This window comes from Aulonocara sp. 'chitande type north' Nkhata Bay, linkage group LG2 (genome assembly GCF_057382095.1).
Source record: "Aulonocara sp. 'chitande type north' Nkhata Bay isolate Kocher_YH1m ecotype deep benthic linkage group LG2, A_spYH_male_GT1.1, whole genome shotgun sequence".
NCBI classification, from domain to species: domain Eukaryota; kingdom Metazoa; phylum Chordata; class Actinopteri; order Cichliformes; family Cichlidae; genus Aulonocara; species Aulonocara sp. 'chitande type north' Nkhata Bay.
Window position 1 is genome coordinate 38,502,638 of NC_141345.1, and position 7,740 is coordinate 38,510,377.

Consider the following 7,740-nt stretch of genomic DNA (forward strand, 5'->3'; position numbering starts at 1 on the left):
GTAATCAGTAAAGTAACGGGATTACCTTTTTGGGGAAGTAATCAGTAATTAGTTACTGATTATTACATGTTAGTTTTTTATGAGAAGTATTCATTACAAACTGACATGTAACCCAGTGAGTTTTACACGACTCAGTAATGCACTTCAACATTGTTATTGCTGATTGTGATTCATCATTACTCTGACTTGAGCAAAAGTAAATCAATAATAAAAGACAAATAACATAAATGTAAGAATAAAACCACAAAGAGTAAATTTGAGGGCCCTACTGGCTAGGATTAACAAGCCCCGCCTTCCCCTGCTCTGTACCCAGTGTTGCCAATTTAGCGACTTTGTCGCTATATTTAGCGAGTTTTCAGACCCCCTTAGCGACTCTTTTTCCAAAAAGCGACTAGCAACAAATCTGACGACTTTTTTTGGTTTTACTGGAGACTTACTTATGACGACTTTTTGACTTGAAAGCGCGTATCGCTCTTACTCTCAATAAGCAGCGGTGCTGCCTTGGGCACCTCGCCCGTTCCAAAGCGCTCACGGGTGGAGGATAGTCCTCCCCCAGCTGCTATCAGGGCAGAAGATATTCACACCTATGTGTCCAAACTGCAAATGAATCGCGTATGAGCTGCTCCCACACTGACTGTAACTCAATTCTTTTTACTCTTATGCTGTTTTGTGTTATCACAAAGTTTAAAACTACTTATAAACACACACACAAAGTAACTCCACCAGAGTGTCTATTTCGGGTCACTGTTGCCGGTCCAAGCCCTGGTAAAAGAGCAGGGTTGGAATTGTGACATTAAAAGAGAAAAATTGCTAAAAGAAATTTACAGTTTTTGCCCGTTGCTTGAACACCATGAACCCATGCCTAGACTAAAGTAACACAAGTTGAAGCTTTTGTTACCATACCTCAAACACATGTACCCCTACCTTAAACAAAAGCGCTGCTTTGCACCCCAGTTCCAATTATGCAACACACCTACTCCTTTACACTCAAAAAAATGAAACGTTGACTTTAATTAAAATTATTTTGTCAACAGGTTCCACGAAATTGAATTATGTTAGTTTAAAGCAAAAATCTTTAGTTCATCTAATTTAAAAAAACTACTTAAGATTAACAAGACATATTTAAGACTAACTAAATCAAGTTATGTTGTATGAACATAGATGATATATTTTCAGGTTAGATAGTTTAGATTAGTTACTTCAACACATTTCTTATTTGTGGCAGTAAAATGTTAAATTTAAGTTAGATTAATTCAAATATTATATTTTCAGCCACCTTGTGCTTTATTAATTAGTTTTACATAAATCTATTTTGTCAACAGGTTCCACACAAATGAATTAAGTACATCCAACTTATTTTTTAAAATTTATTTTATTGCCAACACATTCAGTGAGCATTTGTGTAAACCCAGTCCAAAATAAAACACAACAGCTCATTAGGGTTAGTAATTAACAGTATGTAGACAGATGCAACATCAAGACTTTAAATTAAATGTCTGTATCTACCAGAAATAGAAGAAGAAAAAAAAACGCATTGAAGATCACATAACACATTGATAAGATGACACTTGAGTTATGCACATGTGATGCTAGTAAGGTCTGTGAGTGTTTTTTTCTTTTAGTGTCTAAAATGGATAGCAAAGTTGCTATTTGCAATGATTGCTTAGGGTCAGTCCAGTAACACAATGCCAATGAAGTGCTTTCCTTTAACAATGCAAAGTGAAGTGTCCACCTCAACAGCCACAATTTAAAAAAAAAAAAAAAAGTAACAACAACAACAACAATAATAATATTAATAATAATAATAATAATAATAATAAATAGTCCACTGATATTAGCAATCAAAGAAAATTACATCACCATCCCAAATAAAACTTTAACAAAACATGCCAACATTATGGTCTAACAATAAAACAGCTTGTCAGCGTTCAGTTTTTTTGCAACAGCACAGCAGTAACCATTTAACACTTGCCACTGTCAACATTTATTTTACTAGTGTTTGGGCAAAAAACTTCAGATGTAAACATTTTAACATGGAAACAATTGTTCGTCTTTAAAAGTCCACAAAATATACATTCATCCTGCATTCCCAACTTGGATGATCTGATATCCTCGTGTTGGTGTTGTTCCCAGACCATCATGAAAATGTTGTTCCAGGTTCAACATTGCAAGTGACCAATCACATTGTTGTGACGTTATTCTATTCCAAGCCATTCGTGCATTTATGAAATTCCAATGTTGCAAGGACAATATCAATTCTGCTTACTGTTTATTAAAGGGTTACGGTTAGGGTTAGGGTTAGGGTCAGTTGATCGGCGGACAGAGGCGGTTTCTCGCAGCTTAAGTACAGTTTTTTGTTTTACGCCGGTTTTTCCCGAAGTCGCAAAAGTATGACGTCACAACATTCTGATTGGTCACTTGCAATGTTGATCCTGGAACAACATTTAGTATGATGATCTGGGAACAACACCAACACGAGGATATCAGATCAACCTCCTAACTTACCCTTATTTTTAGTATGTATTGCAATTACCTTTACAATGCACACAATGTAACACAAACTGAATATGAACATATTTCCACCTCATAACAATATGCCTTGAACGCTAATATACACACCACCCTTCAACATTTCTGGTGCAGTATCATCTCTCAATTAAATCCTTTAAATCTCAATACTTTTGATTGTCTCTTAGCTTTCAGTCTTGAGGTTAACTGAGATTCAGTGCATATATCCCACCCATTAAGAGTGCACATGCAGAGGCCAGGTCTTCCAGGTCATGCAGGACACACTAGATGGTTATACCCACATCGGCTGGAGGAGTGCTGGCATCAGCTCTTTCGATGGTAAAGATAGCAAGGGTAATTTGTTCCAGCTCCCTCTGAACAGCTGTAGCTTAGACACAAAAACATAGAAAAATGGCATCCAGTTTTAAAAAAAAGAAAGAAAAAGGGCCAAAGCTACCCTTTAATGACGTAAACACAATATTAGGAACATGCACCCCAGTGCGCCACTATTTTAGACTACAGATTCAACGATAAATATAAATAGTTTGGGTATACAAGAAGATTTCCCAAAACATTTAAACAGGTTCCATGCAAATTACAACAACAACAACATTACAACATGCAACAACATTAGTTATTCAAAATTTGGTTTAATACAGATAAAAAACTAAACTAAAATTACCAACCAATTATTCTTTGAAGAGGATGCTTGGGTCTTCATTCAGGTAAAAAGGTAGTGCCCTGAGGACACACTCCCTCCCCTTTTCAATGGTTTCCTTCTGTAGAGAGTGGCAGAGATACAAGAAGAGAAAACAGATATACTTTAGGATGACAGAAACTCACATTATACGCAAAATGAATGACATATCCACTGCACAGATAGACATGTACACAAGACCAACTAATCATCACATGGACATGAATAGTTAACCTGTTGGGCAGGGTTTCCACCACATTATATATGTCCATAATGGAGGTAAAGACAAACTAATACATCATCTTTTTTGCATTCAAAACATAACATAAAAACATTCACTTCTGGTTTAACCTAAATCAAGGGATCAGATTTTACATATGTTTAGGTAATTTAAATTTTCCAACGTTTTGAGTACCAAACTTTGTCTTGCTTAATATAAATGTAAGTGCACTGTGCAGCTACCATACACCAGCTGTTTAAATTTGAAAATGATCTTATTAGCCATAATATTTTGCTACCAACAGAATAACGCACCTGTGTGGCTGGGGCCAAAGTTTGTCTAATTTTCTTCCCTGCAACGCCTCCTTTTTTCTTGAAGACTTTTATGAGCTGGTCAGTGTATTGGTCAAGTTGTGTAAAAAGCCTTGGAACATGTGCAGCAGTAGTAATCCTCACATATTCTGCTTCCACCTGAAAATATGTCAACAAACACAACATACTGTACTGTAAATATACATACTATATGTACACATATACAAACTAAAACTAATGTAGTAAGACCTCATTAAAGCTATAATTTTAACACAAACATTTACACAAAATGCTAATGGAGCCATTACAGCTTTTATTGTTATTTATCAAGTTCCAAAAAATATTGATCACAGCTGATCTGAAAAGAATTTCATGCCTCAGGCCCTTGAACTGCAACCTTTACCATGGTTCAGATGTGGAGAAGAAATAACAGGGGCATGGGATGGGTCACAAAAGAAAACTTAACTTATAAAACAGTTTTGTTTTTAAAAGTATAACAGTTCACATACCACATACAAGCTCAGCAATACCACATACACCACATCAGTATAGGAGGGAGCAGGTAAAGGCAGGATCTGAGATTTATAAAGAAAAAAAATAATTATTTCCTTAATTTCAAGAAGCAAATTATTGTTTGAATTACAACTAAATAAAATACTACTCAGAAGAAAAGCAAGAGATTGACACTGCCATGTGCTAACTTTCTATAGAAGCAATTATCACCAGGTCTGTCGACCTCCATTGTCTGTCCACTCATATGTCTTGAATAATTTTATTAAAAAAATTAAGTGTGTACTTTCACAAACTGTAATTTATAACTACATTGATATTAGGGTTGCCAACTCCCTGAAAAATAAATAAGGGACACCTCGTGGCCAGGGCCGGGCGACCCAGTTGTCTTCACCCTTCCCAGTGTGGTGAATTTTCTAGCTCTTTTTGTGTGTGTGAAATTATTTTTTTAACCATTTGACTTGAAGTTGATTTAAGTAGATGTGTATTCTTTGTGATATGAACACATGTGAAACAAATGATCATTTAGCCATTTATTTTTAGCTCAAAATGACAACATTAACACATAAAACAGGTCTCTTTCTTAAACAGAAGCCTGTCATGCTTAACTTTTGAGAATATAAGTAAATCTTTCTTTAAAAGAACTCTGTCCTGCTTAACTTAAAATAATAGAAAACAATAGAAAGAAAAATATTCTTGTAACAGTGCACATTTAGTGCATTTAGTACAATTGGCTTCAGTTGAGGTATTATTTCAGCTTTTCTAATGCTAATCAGCTGCTCCTGTTTGTAAACCCGCTTGTTCCCATGATTACGCATCTTAACTCATCATCATTATTCATCTATGTATTACTTTTATGTATTAGTCATCTATTTGTTGTAATCATCTATCCTTGCAGTTGTTTATTACACAAAATAAATTATATTATCACACTTCTGGCCACATAGCGCTGATATTCACTGCACATGCCCATATTAACTTTTTCCAGCCAGGTGTTTTCCTTTTCCCATTCTTCCCTTTCTCTGAGGGGAACAAACATTGCTGCTCTAATGCTGGGCTTACACTGTGCGGTTTTTGGCCCATTTTGAGCCGATTTTTGAGTGATCGGACCGATTTTGGCCTTCATCGTGCGTCGTGTAGTATACGTGGGGTAACGAGAAGTGATTAACACCTCACGACCAGCTCCCGATCATCAATCGCTCGTGAAGGTGTCACCACAGGCGCTCACACTGCTCACGCGCAAACACGTAAACGTCGGTGAAAAAGACGGAGCAGCACAGCAGTGCAGCGTGTGATCTGGACACAAGCGATGGAGGCACTACTTGTAGAACTTCGAAAAGGCTCGGATGAGCTTTCCAATGTGGCCTCACAAAATGATCACGACCACAACAACCGTGAAAATAGTTGGATTTACATTGCTGCTCAATCACAGCTGCCTGATCATGTTTTTCATTAGCAATTTAGCAAAGTTGATGGTGGTGGTGTGTCTGTGTGAGAGCGACAGATTTTCTGTTATAACCTTCATTTTATGGAGGCACAGTGTGAGCACTCAGGTCGCATCAGAGCATCGGGCGGTATAGTGTGAGACCTGCATCGTGACCTACCAACGTCTAACCCCTGCGAGTCAATCGTGCAGTTTGAGCAGGAGCTGAATAACGTGACTGAAAAAATCGCACAGTGTCTGCCCAGCTTTAGGTGTACTGTCGTCCGAGACTTGCACCGCAGTGTCAGCGTTTGTTTCCCTGTTGGCCATGCTTGTTGTTGTGGTCATCTGTTGTCTTCCGGTATTTTCTCCGTAAGCGACCTTTCCTCGACCAATGAGATGAGCGGTAATCTGAATTGTCATACTCGAATTGTCATAAGTGTGCTGTCAGCTCATTGGTCAAAAGCAGGAGAGGGGCTGGGAATTATGTTTTCAAACAAAGCGTTAATTCCATTAACATTTATAGACTACTTTTGATTCTCACTGTATTACGGGACAAAGTGCGTCCCTTATTAGCTCAATACGGGACGTGTACTTTTGTTTCGAAATACGGGACGATTCCGTATTTTGAGGGACGGTTGGCAACCCTAATTGATATGTATAACTCCGCTAGGAAACATGCTGTATTTACAGACCATTTTTACATAATACAGATTACTGATAGAGCAGAACAATGGTGTCACAGTGGCTTTCGCCCTTGACTTTTTGGATTTTAAATGTCACTTTATGCTATCCTTGCTATCCTATTCGATATTTCCGACTCTCGGATTACAGAAAAGGAATCCCAAGAAAGCAAATGGAAAAATAACCCCTTGAAAGAATAACCCCATGAACCCCTGTAGCTAATCCCTTAATAAAACAAAAAACAATAAAAATGTTTCTTACACAGTCCACAAAATAAGCATGTCCAGGACCCAGTAAAACTAATGTAAAACAAGCGCACGCAAACGATATAACATGTCTTGTAAGACAAACGCAAAATATAACCATGCTGGACATATAGATACTACACAACATAGTCAAAGAAAAAAGTGGTCTTACCTCTCAAAGAAACAGCAGCTTGGCGCCAAAACAGCCTTTTTCAGTTAAATTTGAAGTCTTGCGCATGAGCAGGCACAAGCCGTGAAACCTTCTTGTTCTGCGCGGTTTCATTACAACTGTTTTTGCATTACTGCCACCTTGTGGATATACAAGGTATATCGATCCTAATTGACTTAACTTAAATGTTATGCGATCAAGTAACACATTAGTATTATGTACGTTGAATAATAGACACAATTACGTAGACTTGATTAGAAAAACATATGTTAACTTAACAAAAACATATATTTTAAGTAAAATGAAAATAAATAATTAATATACACTGAACAATCCACCTCATTCATTTTTTTGAGTGTATGCAACACACATGGTCCTGCATGCTACACTCCATTTCATACATAAGACACTTCGCTCACAAAATGAAATTTCAGGGTGCCATTCGGAAAACACATGTATCCAAAATACAAAACACATCGGGTAATTGCAACCACTCAAATACACACCTGAAAGCACTTACTTGCAAAACCGAACACCAATTAGCCAACTACAAAAAGCCCTCAGCGTAGCCATTTCAAGAACTTTGCAAGCATGGATGGAGGGAGAGCAAGAGGAAGAGGAAGAGGTAGAGGAGGAGGAGGAAGAGGAGGAGGAGGAGGCCGAAGAGGCCATGCACGGACCCATATTTCTGATGAAATAAGAGCAACTTTGGTGGACCATGTCATCAACCATGGCCTGACTATGAGGGAAGCTGGGCAGAGAGTCCACCCACATCTAAGCCGCTTCACAGTGGCATCTGTAATACGAACATTCCGACTAGAAAACAGGTCTGTCTTCACCTCCATACCTTCTGCTCTACTCAGATGGTTTTATAGCACTGTTCTACAGTATATCACATCACCATATCAAGTGTACGGGGTGCTAATGCTCCTTTTGCAGCCAAAGGGGCTGATTCCTTATATTGAAGTACAGT

General features: G+C 37.7%; 1 long non-coding RNA gene across 3 annotated transcripts; it reads right to left on the minus strand.

Moving 5' to 3' along the window:
• Nucleotides 1-1,353: 1,353 nt before the first annotated feature.
• LOC147338407 (uncharacterized) lies at nucleotides 1,354-7,116 on the minus strand. 3 transcript variants are annotated; one of them, XR_015124722.1, is made up of 5 exons: nucleotides 6,771-7,116; nucleotides 4,246-4,311; nucleotides 3,740-3,895; nucleotides 3,195-3,287; nucleotides 1,354-2,896 (listed from the first exon to the last, which is right to left on the minus strand). It is a non-coding gene; the product is annotated as an uncharacterized LOC147338407 (long non-coding RNA). The 3 variants fall into 3 exon arrangements; XR_015124723.1 differs by lacking the exon at nucleotides 6,771-7,116 and adding an exon at nucleotides 5,851-6,001; XR_015124727.1 differs by lacking the exon at nucleotides 4,246-4,311.
• Nucleotides 7,117-7,740: the final 624 nt, after the last annotated feature.